Source organism: Chiloscyllium plagiosum, unplaced genomic scaffold (assembly GCF_037043375.1).
Source record: "Chiloscyllium plagiosum isolate Xiang-an unplaced genomic scaffold, Cpla_swu_hap1 HiC_scaffold_2, whole genome shotgun sequence".
Lineage (NCBI taxonomy): Eukaryota > Metazoa > Chordata > Chondrichthyes > Orectolobiformes > Hemiscylliidae > Chiloscyllium > Chiloscyllium plagiosum.
The window spans coordinates 53,263,983-53,288,631 of NW_028270140.1; the positions used below are offsets into that span (position 1 = coordinate 53,263,983).

General features: G+C 42.7%; 1 long non-coding RNA gene across 1 annotated transcript in view; it reads left to right on the forward strand.

Annotated features, from left to right (window-relative positions):
- Positions 1-23,627, forward strand: part of LOC122562113 (uncharacterized) — a 46,148-nt gene extending 22,521 nt beyond the window's left edge. The window contains exons 3-4 of the long non-coding RNA XR_015759082.1: positions 528-655; positions 22,919-23,627. This is a non-coding gene — a long non-coding RNA (uncharacterized LOC122562113). The remainder of the gene's footprint in view (positions 1-527; positions 656-22,918) is intronic.
- Positions 23,628-24,649: the final 1,022 nt, after the last annotated feature.

The window sequence follows — 24,649 nt, forward strand, 5'->3', positions numbered from 1 at the left end:
AAAGGTGAGGTGCTGGAAAAGCACAGCAGGTCAGGCAGCATCTGAGGAGCAGGAGAGTAGACATTCCTGATGCCCCTTCAGGGCTTATGCCTGAAACATTGACTCTCCTGCTCTTCGGATGCTGCCTGACCTGCTGTGCTTTTCCAGTGCCACCATTTTCAAATCTTATGCAATGGTGGTGCAGGTTTGAGAGGCTAGATGGCCTGCTGCTACTCTTATTTCTTAAGTTCGTTAACTGCCTTCCTTTCAGATTAGTTCTCAATTCTTCAGCTCAAAGTCATGGATAATTTATTTCTTTTTTCTACTGGGAATGTGATATATCATCACCTAATCTCTACTTCTTCATTTCCACTTGGCTCTGTGAGTTTCTGAATGTCAAATCCTCACTAACAGTACAGGTCATTATATTATAACATTTGTTGTGGTTGATGAATTGGGGATACTGTTTCTGTATGTGAACTTTTAAAACATGATTACAGCGCCATCACTTTAAACACTATTTCTAAAGCATGATTTTTCTGTAACAGAGTTGCACAAGAATACAACCAACATGTTAAAGAAGAACTGACTAATTTCCAGACTTTCTTGGTGATGTGATAGGAGGGATTCAACAAAGGAGTTCTGTACAGCCTGAGAAGGAGTTTCTGAATGTGAGGTAGGTTCATGGACATTATCCTCCTCTTCATCAGCATCCTTCACAGTATTAGTATCATAGCCCACAAGGAAGATTTTCCTTTCTTCCTGTGATTTCACATCCTGTTCATCATCATCATAAGCTTACCCCTTGATACAAATTAAGAAAGTGAAGGGTAAGGATTGCAAGAGTAGGGAACTCTGGATGACTCGAGTCACTGAGGCTCTAGTCTTAAAGAAGGAGGCATATAACATGCATGGACAGCCTGGAATTAAAAGCAGCAGAGCTATTGAGAGAAAGTGGGATTATGACAATGAGTTGATTGACTAGCCATTATCATATTGAATGGTGGAGAAGTTTCTGGGCTGAATGGCCAATTTCTTCATCTAGCTTCTATGCTTTTATCCCTGTAGCAATATATTCTCCAGGAGCTTCAATACCTGTATCTCAAAGGTGAGTTCCTTAATGTTCAGAAATGATGTTGTAGTCACCTGCAACTTCCATACCAACAGCACATTTTTCCTTTGCACTAAGAATGATTTAATTAGTTGAAAACTGATAATTGAGTATTATCTCCCAGATTGCAGGTGACAGTTAATCCAAGATCAGTTGATCGATAACTAATTTTATTTTAATGCACATGTAATTGGTTGTTATTGAAACCGGACTCTCTCGCTATAAAATACTTGTGAACGGTTAGTTAAACAGTTCTTAACTTGAAAGAGTGAAGAATTTATTGTTGTGTTGAGTGCACCAGGAAGAAACGTAGAAATGATCAGGGTATTACAATGCATATTATGGTCAGCAATGCACTCTACCTCATCATTAAGGGCTTAATGGTCATCTTTGTCCAGAACTAATTGGTGATCTGGCAAGAAGGGCAAATAATTGGGAGAGTTGGATAGAGACGGAGAGAGAAAGAGAGAGAGGAGCCTAGAGAGATACTTACTTCCTCCTTGTCACCTCCAGGAAAAAGGCAAATCACACCTTTCAATCTTGATTAAAGATATAGATTGTAAAGGGTCTTTTTAATAAAGGAGAGAAAGAGAGGGAAATACATATTTTTACAGATATCAAAAATATTAAAGACTCTGGGATAGTGCGGGAGAATGACATTTCAGTAGAGGATTAGCCATGATCTAATTGATTGGGAGAGCAGTCTTGAGGGCTAAACATCCTACTCCTACTTCATTTGTGTATTTCCTAAAGGCATTCTAGAGATTAGATTGCTGAAAGAGGGGATACACAAGATGGAAGAAGTGGAGCAGTTCTGCAATCTGGAGGATTGAAGGCCTTGAGGAGGTTCGAGTGATATACAAGGACAAGAAGAGTAATTTGAAAATAGGCTATGAAGTTTAAATTTGAAGCTGTAATTGAACTGGATTCCAAGTTTGGTCAGTTAACAATGTTGGGTAACTGGAACGTTCCCTCTCGTCCAACCTAAGAAGGGAAATCATGTTTAGGTAAAGTCACATCTAGTTATCCAATGATAGGTAACTGAGTCAAAGATGTACAGCAAGGAAACAGACCCTTCGGGCCAACTCGTCCATGCCAACCAGATATCCTAAATTAATCTAGTCTAATTTGCCAGCATTTAGCCCTTATCCCCTGAAATCCTTCCTGCTCCTTTAACCATCTAGATGCCTTTTTAAATGTTGTAATTGTACTAGTCTCCACCACTTCCTCTGGCAGCTCATTCATATTATCTAGTCACTATTAAAATACATATTACTTAGTCACTCTTATACTGCTATTTGTGGGAACTCGCTGTGCATGAACTGGCTGCCGTACGTCCTGTTTCATGAAGATGCCTATGCTTCAAAAAGTACTTCATTGACAATAGATGTTTGAAATGTCCCAAGGTCAACAAAAAAGTATGTAATGCAAATGGGTACAAAGTAACATATCCAAATACTACATGGCAAATTCTGTTAATACAGTATACCAGGTATTGCTTATTTTGCATTAATTATGGGAAGCTTAGATCCACATTCAGTTCCCTTAACAACAGATGAAACTATTTGTAAAGAGTACTATAATGAAACAAACTAGCTTTTATTTTTTTGGGAAAAGGGTTGCAGTTTCCCTAATTCTGTTTATCCAGTGATTAACTGTGTCACATAGGTGGTTAAGGTTCCAGGATTTATTCCTTTTTTCCAGCGATTTAACTTATTTCCGCCACAGAGATGCTACAATTGGCACCTGTGTCTTGCAGTTAGTGAGAGGAAGAACAGGTTCCTAGTCCTGACCATAAAGGAAATGTTTTAAATGTCTTTGCTTTCCTCTCTTCTGCTTTCACCCCCAACAATAACAATTTGCATTGAGTGCCTTTCATGTTGAAATGTTTGGGAAGTTGTTCTTAGAGGTGCAAGATTAGGTAAAAAAAAAAGAGATGTTAGAAAGTATAAATGTGACCTTTCTCACCAATTTTTGCCTGTAGTTAACAGTGCCCAACTGTTAAGAAATAAATACTGACCAAAAAGGAGCAAATTGAATAGCATGTTCTGACATGGGCTGTGAATGTGATTATATATACAAATAATTAGATCAATATCTCAGTACTTAACACTGGGACCATCATTTGTGGTTTATCTGATTAGTCTAGATACAGAAACCCAGCAAAGATATTGGAATGTAGTACTTAGGGTGTTTGTTTAAAAATAAAGGGTATTCCACTGAGGACAGAGATGAGGAGATTTTTTTTTCCTCAGAGGGTCCAGAGTCCATAAAATCAAAACACATAGGAGCAGAAGTAGGCCATTCAACCCATTAAACTGCTTTGCCACACAATAAGTCATGGTGGATCAAATAATCCTATGAGTCTTTAGAGTGGATGCAAATTCTTTGAATATATTTAAGGATGAGATAGATAGGCTCTTGATAAGCAAAGAGGTGAAAGGCTGTATGAACTAGATGAGAATGTGGAATAATCACATCAGGTAGGATCTTGTGGAATGGCAGAGTAGGCTTCATGGGCTGAGTAATCTACTCCTGCTCCTAATTCCTGTGTTTGTGTTTTGAACGCCAGATCTCAAGTTGCTTGTAAGTTGAAAGTAACCTCCAAATATGCAGGATAATGGCAAATGATTTGTAATGTAGACATGTTTAAGGCACACATGTAGCGAAGAAAAAAATAGATGCCATCTTATTCACATGAATTATGTTAAAATAGATAAGGATGAACCTGAAAGAGAGCCATGAATCTTAGTGCAATTCCAAACAAACACAGTAACCTGGAAAATGGAATAAAACCAGAAATTGCTGTAAAAGTTGAGCAAGTCTGGCAGCATCTATGGAGAGAGATCAGAGTTAACATTTCAGGTTGAGTGACAGTAGCGGAGAACTCAGAATGAAATGTTAACTCTGATTTCTCTCCACAGATGATGTCAGACCTGCTGAGCTTTTGCAGCAATTCTGTTTTTAATTTCTGATTTACAGCATCCAGAATTTTTTTTTTAACCTGGAAAATGAGGGAGATGTTGAACTATATAACCATAACAGTCAAATGTAAGTAAGAGATAATCATCAAACTTCACTAAGACTCTCATAAGATTTACACTGGATTGTTACATCAAATTCAACTTGCCAGTCAATCAGAGATGTGAATTGTTCTACTATCATTACCTATCAGCAAGTCAACTTATAACCTCAGTTAAAAGAAATTTTAGACCAGTAAAGGACCTTGGTCAGCTATAAAATGGGTCCTCAACTAAAACATCCTCTATCCCAGACATTTTCAACTTAGCAGAATTATCATAGAAAAAAGACATGCAAGGTATATTTTAGCAAAAATAGTTTTTATTAATTTAGCAACATCAGTACTTAGAATCATAATTTCAAAATTCTAGGATTTGGTTGTAAGCATGTAAATATGAGATGACAGCTTCTTTATATGTGCATCAAAACATTTATTGTAGGAAATGTCAATTTAATAATGAATATTGTGTCACAGAATATAAATGATAGTTATAATATGGTTATTCTCCTTTAAATTATGCACAGTGTTTAAGGCCACTTTGAAAACATTTGATATTCAATCAAATATAATTTAGAAAAAACTATTTTCAAAATCTAGTGTAATTTCTTTAGATTGTATTTATCTCAATTTTACAACTTTACAAAGTAGGAGGGAATCTAATGTTAAATATTCCTTTTGTAAAGCGAGATGGTAGTTCTCTAGCTGAGTGTGTATTGCCATTTAAAAGTTTTAGTCTATATGGTTAATTGAATAAGTTGATGTTGTCCATTGTCTTAAAAAAACAAATCTTATTGCGTCTTTCATGAATTCTCACAGTCCAACTACTCACCTTGACTGACTTCTATCACAGCTGTTTGGCTAACCTTCAAAGTCCCTGAATGTCCCATATTTTTCCATGTTGTGTTTTCTCAGTATTTTCTTGGCACTTGTGCCAAAGCTGCATCTAGTGCATTCTACTTCCAATGCTTTCATTAATTTGGCCATTTCTTTGCAGAGAGACGTTCAGTTACTGGAGACAGCTCCAGAGAAAGAAATATAAGGCTGGTTTCTTGGAGATAAATGAAAACAAACCTTGTTTCAGGTTCATGTTAGACTCCTATTTTATATCTTATTGTTCACACAACTGGAGTCAATTGACTATAAATAAAAAAGAATGTCAAATGCATCTCATCCAAAACTATCCCTACCCAAAAAATAGATTGTGTTAGGTTAAAATGAACTCATCTGAGTATTTGTGATCTTAGTTAAGAAATAAAGCAGGATAGATTTACACTTCTGATGAAGGGTTACAGTACTGAAAATGTTAACTTGTTTTCTCTCTACAGTTTCTGCAAGACCTGCTGAGTTTCTCCAATACTGAAATAACAACATAGAGAAGCTGGTATCCTGTCAGCAAGTTACCCTTACTTTTCACAAGTAAATAAACTGGCTGTAGACAGCCAGCTCAAATTCAGTTTCCTGAACTGAGGAGATTTTAAATCCCTTGGTTTATTTTTCCCCCGGTTATATGTATATTTTTATTCAAAGTCCACATGAAGTCACAGCACCTGATAACATTCACCACTGTACATCAAAACTCAGCAGAGAAATAGAGATGTTAACATAGAACACTCCAAATCTCATTATAAATAAAAACATAAAACATTTTGTCGAAACATAGATAAATTTTTCCCCTTAGAAAAAGTACTGCAAAAATCTAAATACATTGCATAAAAAAAAAGCAAAACTTACCGTCTCCTAGATGTAAAAGGTTGAACAACAAGTCAAATTCCACACAAAAATAATAGCACACAGCAACAGACACTGTTCAGCAAAGCACATCACAGAAAAGTAAGATGTGATATAAAACATTTCATAGGAACACATCTCATTTTAGACAGTAATACGAAACAGTGAAAACAGACAACCTTCAATGCTATCGGTCAGCCTACACATGGACCAGCTGGCAGTCATCCTACACAACACCCACACAGGCCCAGTCCACCTACAAAGGCATAATGTACATACAAAAAACATGACAAAGGCACATTCCATTCATGGAGGCCTGGCCACACACAAAGGCACAGTCCACACACAAAAACTCAGTACAGGCAGTTCTGTAATAATGCGCGTTTCAGCAGCGCAAATTGGCAATAACGTGATTGACGAATTATGACCATTGTTTGGATAACACAAACTTTCTACTGAACGGGTATAGTGATTTTCTATTAGCGATCTTCTCCAGCACAATTTTCTATAGCGCGAGGCTGCAGAGAAACACAATTTTTGTGTTATAGCAGAACAATCTACACACGAAGGCTTGGTCCAGGGCTCATACCTTCAAACGGACCCCACCACCAGGGATATATTTCCCTCCCCTCCCCTATCAGCGTTCCGAAAAGACCACTCCCTCCGTGACTCCCTCGTCTGGTCCACACCCCCCACCAACCTAACCTCCACTCCCGGCACCTTCCCCTGCAACTGCAAGAAATGCAAAACTTGCGCCCACACCTCCCCCCTTACTTCCCTCCAAGGCCCCAAGGGATACTTCCATATCCGCCACAAATTCACCTGCACCTCCACACATATCATCTATTGCATCCGCTGCACCCGATGTGGCCTCCTCTATATTGGGGAGACAGGCCGCCTACTTGCGGAGCGTTTCAGAGAACACCTCTGGGACACCCGGACCAACCAACCCAACCACCCCGTGGTTCAACACTTCAACTCCCCCTCCCACTCCACCAAGGACATGCAGGTCCTTGGACTCCTCCATCGCCAGACCATAGCAACACGACGGTTGGAGGAAGAGCGCCTCATCTTCCGCCTAGGAACCCTCCAACCACAAGGGATGAACTCGGATTTCTGCAGTTTCCTCATTTCCCCTTCTCCCACCTTGTCTCAGTCAAATCCCTCGAACTCAGCACCACCTTCCTAACCTGCAATCTTCTTCCTGACCTCTCCGCCCCCACCCCACTCCGGCCTATCACCCTCACCTTGACCTCCTTCCACCTATCGCATTTCCAACGCCCCTCCCCCAAGTCCCTCCTCCCTACCTTTTATCTTAGCCTGCTGGGCACACTTTCCTCATTCCTGAAGAAGGGCTTATACCCAAAACGTCAATTCTCCTGTTCCTTGGATGCTGCCTGACCTGCTGCGCTTTTCCAGCAACACATTTTTAGCTCTGATCTCCAGCATCTGCAGTCCTCACTTTCTCCAGGGCTCATACACTGAAGTTAAGTTCAGGAACTACCCACTGAAATAATGATACAGAGACCCTGGTCCTGTCAACTCACTAGTGTAGCCACCCAGCTTAGAGTCTGTGCCCTGAACCGAAGAGATTCTAAATCCTCTGCTCAGCCAGCGCTTTCTGATTGGCCTGGGTTAACATCCCAATCAAGGACCCTGTAGTCAACAAGATCAACCTGGCTCCAATCACTGCATCCGTTCTCCCTTCTAAGTCTGAGGGTGTAGGCCTGGTCTTTCTCTTGTAGCTTTCTCTGTGACATTTTTGTCCCAGGTCTGACTCTGACACGGACAGGGTGTACCAGACAGTAGTCCATCTCTTGCGTCTGGATGGAGAGAGAGAACCTATGCTTTTTGACAAGCCTTCTTGCTTTTCTGAGGGGCCAGGTATGTTTTGCTTCTGTCTCATTTGTGAAGTAACAGCTTTGAAGTGATTCATATGTTTGTTTAGGACTGCCAAAACATTATAAAGCATGGGACTGACCTCTCCTCATACAGTACAGGGCTATTTCCATGGTTTCAGCACCAAATTTTGTCCCCTGAATTAAATTGTCTGTCTTGCTTAGAGGACAAAATTAAAAATCACACAATACCAGGTTATAGTCCAACAGGTTTATTTGGAAGCAACAGCTTTTGAGGTGCTGCCTCTTCAGGTGCAGGCAGTGCCTCGATAACTAGTGTTTTCAAATAAACCTGTTGGCCTATAACCTGATGCTGTGTGATTTTTTTTATTTTGTTCACCCCTGTCCAACACCAGCACCTCCAACTCTTGCTTAGAGGAGACTTGTGGCTAGCATTGGTGTTCCTGCTGCCGGTTCACTAGCCCTCCTTAGCCCCCCCCCCCCCCCCTTATCCGATGAAGGAGCAGCGTTCTGAAAGCTAGTGTTTCCAAATAAACCTGTTGGATTATAACCTGGTGTTGTGTGATTTTTAACTTTGCAATGTTTAGACCGCTCTTTTTGCCACACCATTGGATGATGAATGGTATGGAGCTGTCCTTATCCATAATATTCGTATTGTGTGGAAACAGGTCACTCGGTCCAACAAGTCCACATTGACCCTCTGAAAGAGGACCCCACTCAGACCCATTCCCTACCCTTTCCTGTGGCTAATGCACCTAACCTAAACATCCCTGAACACTAAGGGTAATTTCGTGTGGCCAATCCACTTAACCTGCACATCTTTGGACTGTGGGAGGAAACTGGAGTACTCAGCAGAAGCCCACATAGACACGGAGGATGTGCAAACTCCAGACAGACAGTCACCTAAGGGTGGAATGGAACTGGGTCCTTGGCGCTGTGAGGCAGCAGTGCTAACCACTGAGCTAGTGTACCAAATGTGATTCAACTTCAGGAAATACTCAAATTCCCTGCAGGTAAATGACATTCCATTGTCTGTGATCAATACTTCCTGGAGTTTGTATACCACATATGATTCTCACAGCTTCTCAACTGTCATCCCTGAGTTTGCCAAAATGACTTTATGTACATCCAACCACTTTGAATGGGCATCCACAGTGACCAGGAACGTTGAACCCATGAAAGGAGTACATAGTCGACATGCAACCAAGTCCACAGTTTACCCGACCGTTCCCATGAATGTGGGGCGACCGCTGGTGGCAATTTCTTGGATCTTAAATCCAACCCCACCAGTGCAGCAATATTGGCCCTGGCCACCCAGACATAGCTTCTTGCTATCATCTTCGTCTTGGAAACTCCTGGGTGACCGTGTTGGAGTTCGGCCTGTATCTGGTGAAGACCTTTACTTGGGGCAATCATTGTTGCTCCCCAAAGTAATATGCCATCCTCTACAGTGGTCTGGTCTCGCTGGGTCCAGAAAGTTTTCAGTCCTGGTTGCAATGGCCCTTCTGCCTCCCCCATTTCCATCAGCTCTTTTAATTTTGCCAGGACAGGATCTTTTTTGTGTCACAGTCAGGTATTGTCAGCGGCTACTAGAAGAGTGTCCACGGAAGTTTAAAACTCTTCCTAGAGAGGCACCACTGGTGGAGCATCTGCCAGTGGGAGGTGACTCCAGATATCTACTTGAGCCACTTGACTTCCTGGACTGTATTCCAGCTTTTACTTGTACTTACTGAGAATAAGGGCCCATTATTGATTTCTATCGGAAGCTGTGGGTGGCATCACATTTTCTTCCTTCGGTAACCCTAGCATGGGTTTATGATCTGTCCTTATGACAAATTACCATCTGTAAAAGTACTGGTAGAACTTCTTCACATCAAAAATGATGACCAAACCTTGTTTCTCCATCTGGGCATATTTGCATTCAGCATCAACCAAAGTCTGGGAAGTATATGATATAGGGCGTGCCTCTCCATTGGGCGAGCGGTGAGCCAACACTGTGGATACTGTACAGGGAGGCATCACATGTCAGCACGACTTTTCACTTCGGATCATAGTGATGATAGAGTCCGCTCACAAATCGGGGCCGCCCCCAACACAGGGCCACTCCCAGAGTTCGCCATTTGACTCAGAATCCACTTCCCAAACCAGAGCCTGCCTCCGACATCAGAGTTCACTCCCAATGGCAGGCCCACCTCCTGTCGTCAGGGCGCACACACTGCACATGAAGGCTTAGCTCCCCCAAGAGGTCCAATCAACTCATACCGTCACAATCCACTCCCAGAGGCCTAGCCCCCATACAACAAATTGGCTTACTCAATGCGATCGGACCCACCACAGGAGGTTCAGCCCGTGCACAGGAACCGAGGCAGGGCAGGTAAGAAGTTCAGTTGAAACAGCTGACTGTGGAACAAAGAATAAGTCCCACCACCGAATTGCCTCTTCCACTCCCATATCTTCTCCAAAATAACAGTAATGCTGGTTGCAACTAGCCAGCTGAAAAGCCAGTTTCCAAAGGAAAAGGAATAACAGCAGCAGTGCCACTGGCTGTAGCCAATCAGCTTTAAGTCAGTTCCTCCAAAAAGGGAAAGAAAAGGTCCATCAAAAAAAAAGGCTCCACCATACTACTAGCTGTGGCCAGCCGGTTGAAGAGGCAGGCGCCCCTGGTCCACTGGCTGTGGCCAGTCAGCTCAAGAGCCAGTTCCCTACAAACAAATAAAAACAAAACCAAAAACCCATAGTGACAAACTAGCTATGTGACCAGCTAGTTCTAAGTCAGTCCACTGAACTGATCAGATTCCAAATCCCCATTTATATTTTTTTTCTTTTTGTTTAAACACCAAGTGAGAATAACTTTTTTAATATTCCACCACCAGAAAGTACACCCATGCAGCCAATGAACTAGTGACAAGCAAAGCCCAGAGCGAGCAATGTTATTCCCTGTTTATATGTGTTTATATATTTTTTAAAACCCCCACATTACTGCCAAACAGCGGTAATGCTTATTATCCCTGGTTTATTTTTGTCAGCTACAGGCATTGAACATTTATAAGTGTCTAGTTTCATTTCTTCACTTTACAATAGTTGTTGGAATTCTGATGATGAGAAAATATTTAATATAATTTATTTAGCATTTACTGTCTGTCTCTTTTATGATGCATCCTCACCTCGCACCCTCATTAATCCTACCTCTTTTCTTTTTTATTTCACACTATGTACATGCCTTAGCACCAAATTAATTATTCTAATTTACAATTCCATAAAGTATTGGAGGACAGGATCTCTAAGATAGCAATTTCATAAATATCACTATACCTGACACAAAAGATGATGGCTGTGGCTGTTGGAGGTCAGTCATCCCAGCTCAAGGATATCTCTGCAGGAGTTCCTCAAGTTAGTATCCTCAGCCCAACCATCTTCAGCAGCTTCATCAATGACCTTCCCTCCATTAGAAGGTCAGAAAGGGGGCTGCTTGCTGATGATTGCACAATGTTTAGCACCATTCATGACTTTTCAGGCACTGAAGCAGTCCATGCTCAAATAGCAAGATCTGGACAATATCCAGGCTTGGGCTGACAAGTGGCACGCAATATTCACACCACACAAATGCCAGGCTATGACAATCACTAATAGCAGACAATTTAACCACTGCCCCTTGATATTCAATGTGTCACCATCACTAAGTCCCCCACTATCAACATCCTGGGGGTTATTATTGACCAGAAACTCAACTGGACTCACTACGTAAACACAGTTGCTACAATAGCAGCTCAAAGGGTAGGAATACTGCAGCGAGTAATTGCTTCCTGACTCCTAAAAGCATGTCCACCATCTACAAAGCACAAGTCAGAAGTGTGATGGAATAGTCCCCACTTGCCTGGAAGAGTGTGGACCCAACAATACTTACAAAGCTTGATAGGACATCCAGGACAAAGCAGCCTCTTTGATTGGCATTACATCCACAAGCATCCACTTCCTCCACCACTAATCCTCAATAACAGCAATAGGTACTATCTACAAAAGGCACTGCAGAAATTTACCAAAGATCCTCAGACAGCACCTTCCAAACCCACAGCTGCCTCCATCTAGAAGGATAATGGCAGCACATGCACATACATGGGAATACAACCACCTCCAAACCACTCATCATCCTGACCTGAACATTTATCACTATTCCTTCACTGTCATTGGGTCAAAATCCTAGAATTCACTTCCTAAGGGCATTGTGGGTCAACCCATACCAGGTGGGCTGCAGTGGTCCAAGAAGGCAACTCACCATTACCTTCTTAAGTGCAATTAGGGACAGGCAATGAATGGTGGCCAGCCAGCAACACTCACATGCCACAAATGAATAAACAATTTTTTTAAAAAGTAAGTGCAGTGCAACTGTCAGTGCTTTTGCAGGTCAGACACCTCATTATACTTTTACCTCTGGATTTCAAATCTAATCTCAAGTGATGGTTTTGATATGTGTGATCTCAGCTCTAACATTTGAAGGAATATTCCAAACATGTTACCTGAAGTATGCTTAGATTTGGGATGCAAGAGAAGCAATTTGTCAAATGCATTTCCAGTGGAGAAGGGCTATGTCTAGTGTCAAAGTCAGCATTTGAATGTGTTACGAGCTGATGAACAATACTGTTGCCTCTCATCAGGAGGAAGAAGTTCATCATGTTGTTTGCATCAGTTTACTCTGCCGCTCTGCCTTCTCCAGTCAATTCCAGCACATCAATTCCTCATAGCCACATAACATGTGAACCATCTACAAGAAGCACGATAAAAATTCACCAAGTCTCATTTAACAGCTGCTTCAGTACACACTATCTCCTCCACCAAGAAGAACAAAGACATGGGACCACCACCTATAAGATCCCCTAATCCTATTTAACCCTGACTTGTCACTCTGTTACAGTAGCTCTACTGTCATTGGGTCAAAATCCTGCAGCACCTTCCCTAACTGCACAGTGAATTTAGCTGTGTCACATGGACTGCCATGCCTAAAGAAGGCAACTCACCACTATACTTGAGTAGATATGAATGGGCAATAAATGCTGGCCAAATCAAGAATGTCCATATTCCATGAGCAAATTTATTTTTAAAAAACTTTGAGGACATAGTATCCTGAGAATGTTCTCAGGAACACCTTGTACAATTGCAGCAAAATATTTCTTATTCATGTATTCTAATCACTTTTTATAATGACAAACATTCTACTTGCCTTCCTAAATATGTTTGATACCTATGCACTCACGGTGGACTTTCTGGGTTGGAGCTACCTTGCTAACATTGTGGTAAGTTCAATGGTTTTTAACCCCCAACCCTACAAATGATGACTCTTTGTTCCAGATTTAAGTTCAGTCCTGCAGTTCTCAAGAAGGAGATGCTCTGTCGCTCATTCTATTCGAATAGATCATGGCCTATATGGGGAAAGGCATGGACAGGTGTGAGTTGAGTGAAGGACTGCCATTCTTTGCCACGCACTGCAAAACCTGGGCCAAAGTATTTTATATTACAAGGTAAAGGTAGTTTAGGACCACTTTCCGACTCATTTTTTATCTTTTCAGAAACGGAAAAGGTTCCATTGTCTATCCTTGTTAAACGAGTACAATGAAATCAATTGAAAACCATGAGATTGACTCCATCAGTTTGAAAGATGGCAGTAACTGAAGCGTAGGGAAGGACTAAACTATCAGAAATAACCTAATTCTCAAAGTTCCAAAGTCTGAACCTCCTGATTCAGTTCAAGTGAAGGTAAACCATTTACACATGTTACGTTTGTCAGAACTGAACAGGACGTAAATTTTGGCTAGGTAAAAACACTTTAGTAAAATATCTCTGATATTTTCTCATCATTGTTTCATCAATTATCTGTATGGCCCACACCTATGAATTCTGAAAGTATCTATGTACTTATTCCATTAGCAAATAGATTATTTGGCATCAAATCTAATTAGAAGTTATCTAAAAGGAGGGAATTTCTGCTGACCAAGCTTGTAGTTGCAATAATTTATCCCTAAATGGAATCAACATTGAATTTGTTGTATTCAGATTTTCTTATCACAATTATTGTCCTTTGCTGGAAGCGTCTGATTTAGCTTGATCTGTGCCCTTAAAAGCAGTTAACAAGATATTAAATACTAAGGTTTTAAATTTCAACTGAATTTACACATAATATAATGTACAATTCCACATTTTCTCTGAAGAATATTAATATAATTGTGGTAAAGCAGAGATTTTAGGTGTATTCCTATGTGCTAACATTCTATAATGTTACAATCCCAACAATCTAATCCATGACCTTCTGCCCTAACCTAGTGAAAATCCCAATTACCCAGGCTCTATTTTATTTGTGCTGTTGTTCATCTTACATATCTCAGAGTGATGTAAACATGAATCCAGTTCTAAATCGAATGAGTTAACTTATAGATCTTTACATTTCTTAGAATGTACAGTAATTGCAACTAAGGTGATCTTTTCAGGATCAACAATTTTGTCAGTGGAGTCCATAACTTGACTCAATAGCTCTGCTCTCACTCTAAAGCAATCAATTGTTGTACAAAAATATGTAATCAGGCAACTCATTTAAGCACTTAAAGACCCTTAGCTTCTTCATGATTTATATCATGAGTCCCTAAAATCATTGTTCTCTCACCTGGTTGTTACTCAGGATGGGAATCTTAAAGGTAAAAACAATAACTGCAGATGCTGGAAACCAGATTCTGGATCAGTGGTGCTGGAAGAGCACAGCAATTCAGGCAGCATCCAACGAGCAGCGAAATCGACGTTTCAGGCAAAAGCCCTTCATCAGGAATAAAGGCAGAGAGCCTGAAGCGTGGAGAGATAAGCTAGGGGAGGGTGGGGGTGGGGAGAGAGTAGCATAGAGTACAATGGGTGAATGGGGGAGGAGATGAAGGTGATAGGTCAGGGAGGAGAGGGTGGAGTGGATAGGTGGAAAAGGAGCTATTTCCCCTTCCCCCACCTCATCCTAGTTTCAAACTTCCAGCTCCGCACTGTCCCCTTGACTTGTCTGGACTTGTCCGACCTGCCTAGCTCCTTTTCCACCTATCCACTCCACCCTCTCCTCCCTGACCTATCACCTTCATCTCCTCCCCCACTCACCCATAGTACTCTATGCTACTCTCTCCCCACCCCCACTCTCCCCTCGCTTATCTCTCCACGCTTCAGGCTCTCTGCCTTTATTCCTGATGAAGGGCTTTTGCCCGAAACATCGATTCCGCTGCTCGTTGGATGCTGCCTGAATTGCTGTGCTCTTCCAGCACCACTGATCCAGAATGGGAATCTTAAAGTCAAGACATTGCTTAAGGAACTGCCCCATACAGCTCAGTGAGCACAGGGGAAATAGGCGAATGAAATCCAGAACATGAGTAACAGAGTTTTGAAACCCCTTTCAGTTTTGGAGGTCAGAATGTGTGAGGCTGATCAGGACAGCGGGATTCACCATTAGAAGCGAAATAAACAATGGCGGATTCCAAAACATCCTTCTCAGCTGTACAGGAAGGCTTTTCTCTGTTAAAGCCTTCTTTAACAGAGGCTCCTTTGTCCTTTTTCTCTGACACACAAACGCTGCACTTTAACTTCCTTTCTGACAATATCCAACATAGTCAAACACATAGAATCATACCTTGCAGATAATATCCCAAAAATCACCAATGCCATCCCTCGGTATGCCCTGCCCCATCAGCAGAACAAGCCCAGCAGATATGGCAACACAGTGTTCCTCAACATTGACTCCAGGGCTTATGAAGTCTGATGGCATTAAGCTAGAAAAGGCCAAGAAATCTCCTTCTAATTATCACATACAGTCCTCCCTCGGCAGATGACTCTGCTCTTCCATGTCGAACAACACATGAAGAGCCACTGGGGGTGGTGAGGGAACAACATGTACTCTGGATGAGGGAACATCAATTCTATCACCAAGAGTGGCTCAGTAGCAGCAATACTGACTGAGTTGATTTTGTCCTAAAGAGCCCAGTAACCAGACCAGGCTAGTGGTGAGAAACAAAACAAAAAGGGAAATGAATGAATTAGTTGTGTCCTCACCGACGTACTTGTCACACAGACATCTTTCTGTGCCTAATAGTATTGATATAAAATAAACAAAGCACATTCCTTTTGAACTGAAAATGTGTTGCTGGAAAAGCGCAGCAGGCCAGCCTGCATCGAAGGAGCAGGAGAATCGATGTTTCGGGCATGAGCCCTTCTTCAGGAATCTCCTGCTCCTGCTCCTGCTCCTGCTCGTCCTCCTTGGATGCTGCCTGACCTGCTGCGCTTTTCCAGCAAGACATTTTCAGCTCTGATCTCCAGCATCTGCAGTCCTCACTTTCTCCTAGAACATTCATTTTGAAGCCAAATTCCTAATTTACATTGAGGATAACCTCTGTTGTGCTGTGTGACATTACCACTGGACTAAATGGGATTGATTTTGAACTCCAGCTCAAGACTGAACATCCATGAGACACTTTGGACCATCATAACTGCAGCAGGGCTATCAGCAGAAACAGAGTCATCTGCAACTTGATGGCCGGGCACACCCCCTGCTTTGTCATTGCCATAAAACCAGGAGAGCAACCTGGTTCCATAAAGAGCACAGTCAGGAGGTTGGAAACCAGGCAGCATCAGGTGGTGGAGAAGTCAATGTTTCAGGTGTAACCCTTCTTCAGGACTGGGAGCAGTACCAGGCATACCTCAAAACGAGAGCTTGAACATTTTTTGGCAGCTTTTCTAAGTGAGATTTAATTCAAACAGTCCTCCATGGCTTAGGTCATGCTTTCCAATTCATTAATTAGGCAACTGATCTCTATGGTACCCAGCTCATGGAACTGTGTGGAAAGAGTGGCAGAAATGCTCACTGCTGCTGGGGCTTTGTGGCATTCATGTTACTGGCACTGTATTTGAACCCCAGCTCCACAGCACTTCAGATGCTACAAGGTTGGATTTGCCCTTCACCAGTGTGAAGGGCAAATCTGTTCCTCAGTTGTAACCCAGTAAATGTTTCAGAGGGAAGGCACCGGTGGATGGAGTGATCAAGAGAAGGTCAGTGCTTCTTCCTGCTGTCCGACAAAGGAAGCCATGCCATCACATGCAACCAACCTGGATAGAGATAGCAGTTCAGGCCAATGTAGTGTTCAGGTCAAACAGCAGTGTCAGGAGAAGGTTAGTGACCTCCTGCACTCCACAAGGATAACTGTCACTATAAGACAAAAGGGGTCAACCCATTGAGCCTCCCCTGCCATTCAGTAGTCATGGTCGATCTGATAATCTGGCACTTTTCACCCAGAATCAGCTCTACTCATTCTTTATTCTAACTCTGCCCCTGCACATACCCGTCACCAAACGTTATGGATCACAACCTTCACTATTTCATGCAACATGTCCATTCAATGACTCTCATCCATCTCACCCTCCCAAATAATTAATCCTTCCTGCCCTCTGCATTTCCAACTCACTCAATGGGACCATCTTACAACCTTTCCTGCTTGTGTATCACTACAAGCACCTTTCCCATCCACATTCATCATACTCAGCCCCTCTCATTTTGTCCTTGCAGGAAAATATATCTCAGCCAGGTTGAGAGTGGCAGACATGAGGCTCCTCACCCCATTTGAAGAAAAAATTACTGGTGAAGAAGGCAACTGCTCATGTGGACACAGAGACCTGACATTTAACCTGTAAAAGTTTACACCACTAGTCCCCACAATTGTTTTATTCAGGCACTATCAGCACTCAGCAAATACCTGCTCGGAAGACACCAGTGTAGGAGACCTTCCATTTAGTGCTACCTCTGAGAAAAAAGCAACCGCCATTAACTCAGAGACATTCACCTCTGGTTGTTCTCTCTACAGGTTAGATTTGGGAGTACCGACTGATGAGTCTATCATTGACACGCGTCCACAGCTGGTTGAGGAAGAAACACCCCAGGTTTCTAACACTGTAGGAACAGGCAGAGACCAGGTTCATGCTCAGCCCCAAGCAGATGATACTCTCTTTGACCTCATCAAAATGCACAGAGGCACAAGAATAGGCAAGTTTGTAAGACACAGTCAGTAAGCTAGACCGAATGATAGAGAGGTCCATCAACGTTATTAGCATCATGCTGGTTCCAATGTACATGGTTCCAATGGATGTCTCTGTGGAGCGGTTTAGCCAGTAATGAAGACTGAGGTCCACCACACTCAGTATCTGCAAGAATTGCATTCTGTTCTTGTAGCCATAGATGCATAGCACACAGTCCAAGTGTTCCTTTTTCTCTGAAACAGAACGGTGCCAGCAAGCACCCATATCAAAGAAGAGCCACAAATTGGGATGCCCAGAAGCTTCTTCTCTGAACACTCCTGAGATGCCCACCCTCCAAGTCCCTCTGCTTATGATGATGAAGCCTACAGAAGGCCCTGCATCTGGGTAGGACACCAGTGAGACTGGGCTGACTAGATTAGATTAGATTAGATTCCCTACAGTATGGAAACAGGCCCTTCGGCCCAACCAGTCCACACCGACCCTCCGAAGAGTAACCCAACCAGACCCATTTCCCTCTGACTAACGCACCTAACACTATGGGCAATTTAGCATGGCAATCCACCTGACCTGCACATCTTTGGACTGTGGGAGGAAACCGGAGCACCCAGAGGAAACCCACGCAGACACAGGGAGAACGCGCAAACTCCACACAGTCACCCAAGGCTGGGATCCTGGTGCTGTGAGGCAGCAGTGCTAACCACTGAGCCACCGTGCCGCCCCACCGTGCCGTGTCTAGCTAAAATGGCTATAAAGTCTTCCTGGCAAACAGGCTCAACAACAGAGCAGGCTTCCTCCACTCTCACTGCAGACGTCAGGCCCACAGCTAGATGTAGTGGGAAGCAGAGGAAGAAATGGAAAATGTCTTACTGAGGACTCACTGATGATGTGAATGACACTTCATTGTAAATAACCCTGCACGTTTGTAAATATACTTTCACCAATATTTCTGAAATGTCTGGTCTAGTGTCTTTGTAGCTGTGAAGTGAGAGATGAGCAATCTCTTCTTTCATCCTTTTGGTCATTTGAAGTTATAATGACGAGTATTGCTCATCTGTCATAAGCATCTGACTCCTTGACTGGAGATAGCCTCAGATGTCAGGGATCCTTGAGCAGAGATGGTGATTACTGCAGTTGAGGCATTGCATTTAATGTAGACAGCACTGAAGCTACAATCAATATGCAGGGATTGTGGAAGGACATGGCTTGCACATATCACTCACCCTGTGCATAAAAACATGCAACCAGTTATGATTCCACACAGCATAATATCAAGAAATGTCCATTGACACTGGATAATGAGGCTTTGGGTCCTGACATATTCTGACAACAGTACTGAAGAACTGTGCTCCAGAATTAGCTGCACTTCTAGCCATGTTATTACTGTGTAGATACAACATTGGAATCTTCCTGGCAGTTTGGAAAATTATCCATGTATATACTGTACACAAAGGAGAACATATCCAACCTGGACAATGTCACCCTATCAGCTACTGTCAATTGTTATCAAAGTAATAGGAGATGTCATTGGCTGCGCTATCAAGCAATACTCTGCTTAGTGACTCTCCATTTACGTTCTATCAGACTCATTCCACTCCTGATATTATTACAACCCTGGTCTCAATATTGTCAAAAGTGCTGGGTACCTGAAATGAGATAAGATTGACTTTCTTTGACATTAATCTGACATCCCATGGCAGATATGGGTGGAGAAATGGTAGATGGAGTTTAATCTGAGTAAGTATGAGGTATTGTACTTTGGAAGATCAAATGTTAAGGGAATGTATACAGTTAATGATGGGACTCTGAACAACATTATTGTACAGAAGGATCTTGGGGTTCAAGTACTTATGTCCCTGAAAGTGGCCGTGCAGGTAGATAGGTTGGTAAAGAAGGCATACGGCATGCTTGCCTTTTCTGGTCGAGGAATGGAGTACAAGAGTCAGGATTTCATGCTGCAGCTTTATGAGACTTTGGTTAGGTCACACTTGGTGTATTGTGTTCAGTTCTGGTCCCCCACATTACAGGAAGGATATTGAAGCTTTGGAGAGGGTGCAGAAGATGTTTACCAGGATGCTGCCTGGATTAGAGGGTATGAACTATAAGGAGATGCTAGCAAAACCCATGTTATTTTCTCTTCAGCGGCAGAGGCTTAAGGGGAGACTTGCAAGAAGTGTATAAACTTATGTGATATATAGACATGGTTGACCGTCAAAACCTTTTCCCCCAGAGGTGAAATATCTAATACTATGGAGTGTGCATTTAAGGTGAGAGGGAGAAAGTTCAAAGGAGATGTGATGAGCAAGTTTTTTTTACACAGAGAATGGTAGGAGTCTGGAACTCTTTGCCAGAGGTGGTGGTTGGGGCAGATACGATAAGGGCATTTAAGGGACTTTTAGATAAACATCTGAATATGCAAGGAATGGAAAGATATGAACCAAGGGCAGGCTGAAGAGATTAGTTTCATTTGATATTATGTTCCGCACAACATCATAGGGCAAAGAGCCACTTCCTGTGTTGTACTGTTCTATGTTCTATGAGTAGGGCATCAAAAATCCCGAGAAAAAATAGAGTCAGTGGGTATCAAGGGCAGACTGCCTTCTAGTTGGGTGAATGCAACTGCAACAACACTTCAAGAACACCGAATGTTAGAGCGCAGTACAGACCCTTTGGCCCTCGATATTGCGCCGACCTGTGAAATTAATCTTATGCCCATCTAACCTACACCATTCAGTTATTATCCATAGATATTTCCTATGCCCATTTAAATGCCCTTAATGTTGGCGAGTCTACTACTGTTGCAGGCAGGCCATTCCATGCCCCTACTAATCTCTGAGTAAAGAAACTCACCCTGATACCTGTCCTAAATCTATCACCCCTCCATTTAAAGCTATGTCTCCTCATGTTAGCCTTCACAATCTAAGGAAAAAGGCTCTCACTGTCCACCCTATCTAACCTTCTGATTATCTTATACATCTCGAATATGTCACCTCTCAACCTTCTTCGCTCCAATGAAAACAGCCTCAGTTCCCTCAGTCGCTCCTCATAAGACCTTCCTTCCATACTAGGCAACATCGTAGTAAATCTCTAAACCCTTTCCAAAGTTTCCACATCCTTCCTATAATGCTGTGACCAGAACTGTATGCAATACTCCACGTACGGCCTTACTAGTTTCTTATACAGCTGAAGCATGACCTCATGGTTCCGAAACTCAATCCGTCTACCAATAAACGCCAACACACCATATGCCTTCTTAACAACCCTATCAACCTGGGTGGCAACTTTCAGGGATTTATATACCTGGACACCAAGATCTCTCTGTTCATCTACACTACCAAGAGTTTTACCATTAGTCTAGTACTCTGCATTCCTGTTACTTCTTCTGAAGCGAACTACCTCACACTTTTCCAAATTAAATTCCATTTGCCACTTCTTAGCCCAGCTCTGCATCTTTTCCATGTCCCTCTGTAACCCACAACACCCTGTGGCACTATCCACAGCTCTCTGTTCCTTAGCGTTACCTGCAAATTTACTAACACATCTTTTTCTGCTCACATCCAGACCATTTATAAAAATGACAAACAGCATAACAGATTCTTGCAGCACACCACTGGTAATTAAGTTCCAGAATGAACATTTCCCATCAACTACCACCCTCTGTCTTCTTTCAACTATCCAATTTCTGATCCAAACCGCTTAATCACCTTCAATCTCAAAACTCTGTGTTTTGTGCAATAGCCTACTGTGTGTAACCTTACCAAATGTCTTACTGAAATCCATATACACCACATCAACCACTGTGCCTTCATCCAGCTGTTTTGTCACCTTCTCGAAGAACTCAATAGAATTTGTAATGGAAAATCAACAAATTTTACATTTACTCTGAAATTTAAAAGAGAATGCTTTTCTAAAATGTAATGCTGTGCTGAGTTTTGTAAACAATACTTTGATGAGGTTTGCAGCCAGCTTGTCTCTGTTTGAACTTTGTAAACATTCAACTTGAACTTGTGATAGTCGAATTCAGTGAAGGCTGAAGAACTGTTATGTCCAAGACCAGGGGATGAGAGAATAACAACTTGAGATTTCCCAGTCTTTGCCATTGAGAGTGTGATAAGAAACAGTATAAGACGAGTATCTGAATTATGCTCAAGTACCCCTTGCATAAGGCATTTTGTCAAGTGCAGAGGGTCCCTTTGCAAAGGCGTGTAATAAAATTTTTCTTTGCTCTTGCAAGCATTTGAGTCAAGTCAATTTAATTTACATAACAACATGACACTAAACTTGGGGGCTCACCCGGCACCCCACAACTGGGTGAGATTCTGAGGATTCCCAGAAGGCGCTGGCGCCAGCACCATGAAGGTCTTTCACTTCATCTCAAGCGCTGAATTGGGCCTTTTGCGTGACAGGACTGGGAGTCTGTGGATTGCCCCGGCGCCAGGGTCACAAAACTGAATAGGTTCAGGGTAAGAGTCGTGGCTTAAGTAATCCTAGATAGAGACTCATTCTAAGAGGAAAAGGGTTCAGTCAACTCTCGCATGGTATTTGAGCAAAACTCAAGGAAAAGGATTGACGTTTCTGGAGTGTTTGAGAGATAGCAAGTTTAAAAGTGGTTTTAGACTTGGAACCACCACTGGCTAAGTTGGACTCGCCAAAGACCTACCGGGTACATGGTTTCTTGGTTTACGAAAACCAAGGCATTGAGGCAGACGCGCTCAATGCAAGATGGGACCTCCGGAGGTAAAAAGTAAGTCAAAGGGAAAAAGCTAATGGTACCACGTGAGAGAGAGAAAGCTGAACACTTTTCCAGTAACACTGAAAATAGGCTCCGGCAAGAGCAAACAAAAAGAGCGTCCACAGAGGAATTGAAATGGCCAACCAAAAATACAGTACATGTTAAATAATTATGGCCTAGAGTCTGTAAAGCAGTTAGAATGTGGTTTTCCGGAGGGGGGAGGTTTTAGTAAAAGGCAATTGGAAGTATTGAGGTCGAGGTTAGAGGAGATAGAGAAGGAGAAACGGAAGGGAAAAGTAGAACCTGTGAATTGGAGTGCTTATAACATGTGGAAGGCTAAGGCTGATATCAGAGAAAGGAGATCTCAAATAAAGGATAGACCAAATGCACATACAAACACCAGCGTACATGCAGATGTGCGCAGAAAATAACCTACTGAAGTTGTACAGTGTCTTAAGTCTGTTTCAGATCCTGACCTTGATGACTGCCCTCCAAGACCTACAGCCCTACAAGATCCACCTGGCGAAGATTCCAAGTCAGCGACGGCCGCCTCAGGGTCTGCTGGATCGCTGGTAGCAAATCGTACCCGCAACCAATTGAAGCAAGAAGCCCAAAATGACAACGGCCACTCCAAGACGGAAAGGCATCCAGGGCCTGCTCGCGATCTCCCCACGACGGGTGATGAGTAAGACGGTGAGGGGTTTGGTGTACTATCGTCTAACCAGGTAGTTTTGCAAACACCAATGGTTGAAGTTGCAGGCCTAGAAGGTTGCCCAGTGCTGGTCCACCAACCATGGACCATTAAGGATTTGGCAAGTGCCTATGGGCAGTTGCCTGACCCATGCGAGACTGGAGGTAATAAGTTCACCGAAGAACTGACAAAGCTCTGTACCGAGTTCTATCCCACATCACATGAGATGAGATGTCTCCTGGGGTGAAATCTGGTTGCCGATGTCACCAAAATCAAGTATAGATGGCCAGCCGTAAACATCAATATCAGATCAACCGACCCGCAAGCAGAAGAGAATAGAGACTTTAATGGTTTTGTTGCAGTGCTGGCAGCCGCCTGTAGGGAGGCTATATACTATATTAGCTCAAATTCCACCGGACAATAAATGGTTCTCTGTATTTACAGATTTAGCAAATGCCTTCTTTACTGTACCGGTACACCCAGATAGTCAATTCTTGTTCGCTTTTTCATTCAAAGGGAAATCATATATCTTCACGCGACTTTGTCAAGGTTACTGTGAGTCCCCCACCATATATAATGAGGCTCTACACAGAAGTCTGGAGACTCTTGTTTTAATCCCATGATCAGTGCTTCTGCAGCATCCTTACTGCTTCCCGAGCAAAAGTCAGCACACATGTCGGCAGCACATTGGCTGAGATACAATACAATATGTGCCTAACATTACAATAAAGCGATGTAATGTCCTTAACCCTGCTAGCCTTCTCCCCACAGAATGAGATGAGACCCACATGATTGTGTTGCTGTAACAAATGAAATTTGCAGCCCCAGACCAGATTTGCAGGATTCACCACTTCAAAATCCGGTTATGGAATTCTTTGTGGATGGGTCAGCATTCAGGAGCAAGGAGACAGGCCAGAACTGTGTTGAATATGCTGTAGTGACTGCCCATGAGGTAGTCAATGTCATCACTCCCTTCTCATCTGTCAGCGCAAGCAGCGGAGCTGATTGCCTTGACTGAGGCCTGTAAATTGGCTGAGGGAAGGACAGTGAATATTTATACCGATAACAGGTATGCATTCGGGGTTTTACATGATTTTTGGAACCTGTGGAAACACAGGGGCTTCTTAACCTCCACCAGAAAGCCCATCACACACCGTGGCCTGATTTCTGATCTCCTGGAAGCGGCCCTATTGCCCAAATCAATTTCTGTGTGTAAATGTGAAGTCCAAACAAAAAATAAAAATTCTATTGTGAGGGCAGATTCAGCAGCAAGAATGCCAGCCCAGCAGCCGCCAAGTGATCAGATTGACATGTGTATGACAAAAATTTGTACCCCAACAGCAGACGTACGGGAGTTATAGTCACAGGCCAGGCCGGAAGAAAAGCGTGAGTGGATGAAAGCAGGATGCAGCGTGAGGGAAGGAGTATGGTGTGGCCCCAATGGTAAACTCTGTCTACCACGATCATTATTTCCATTCTATGCCAAGCTGACACATGG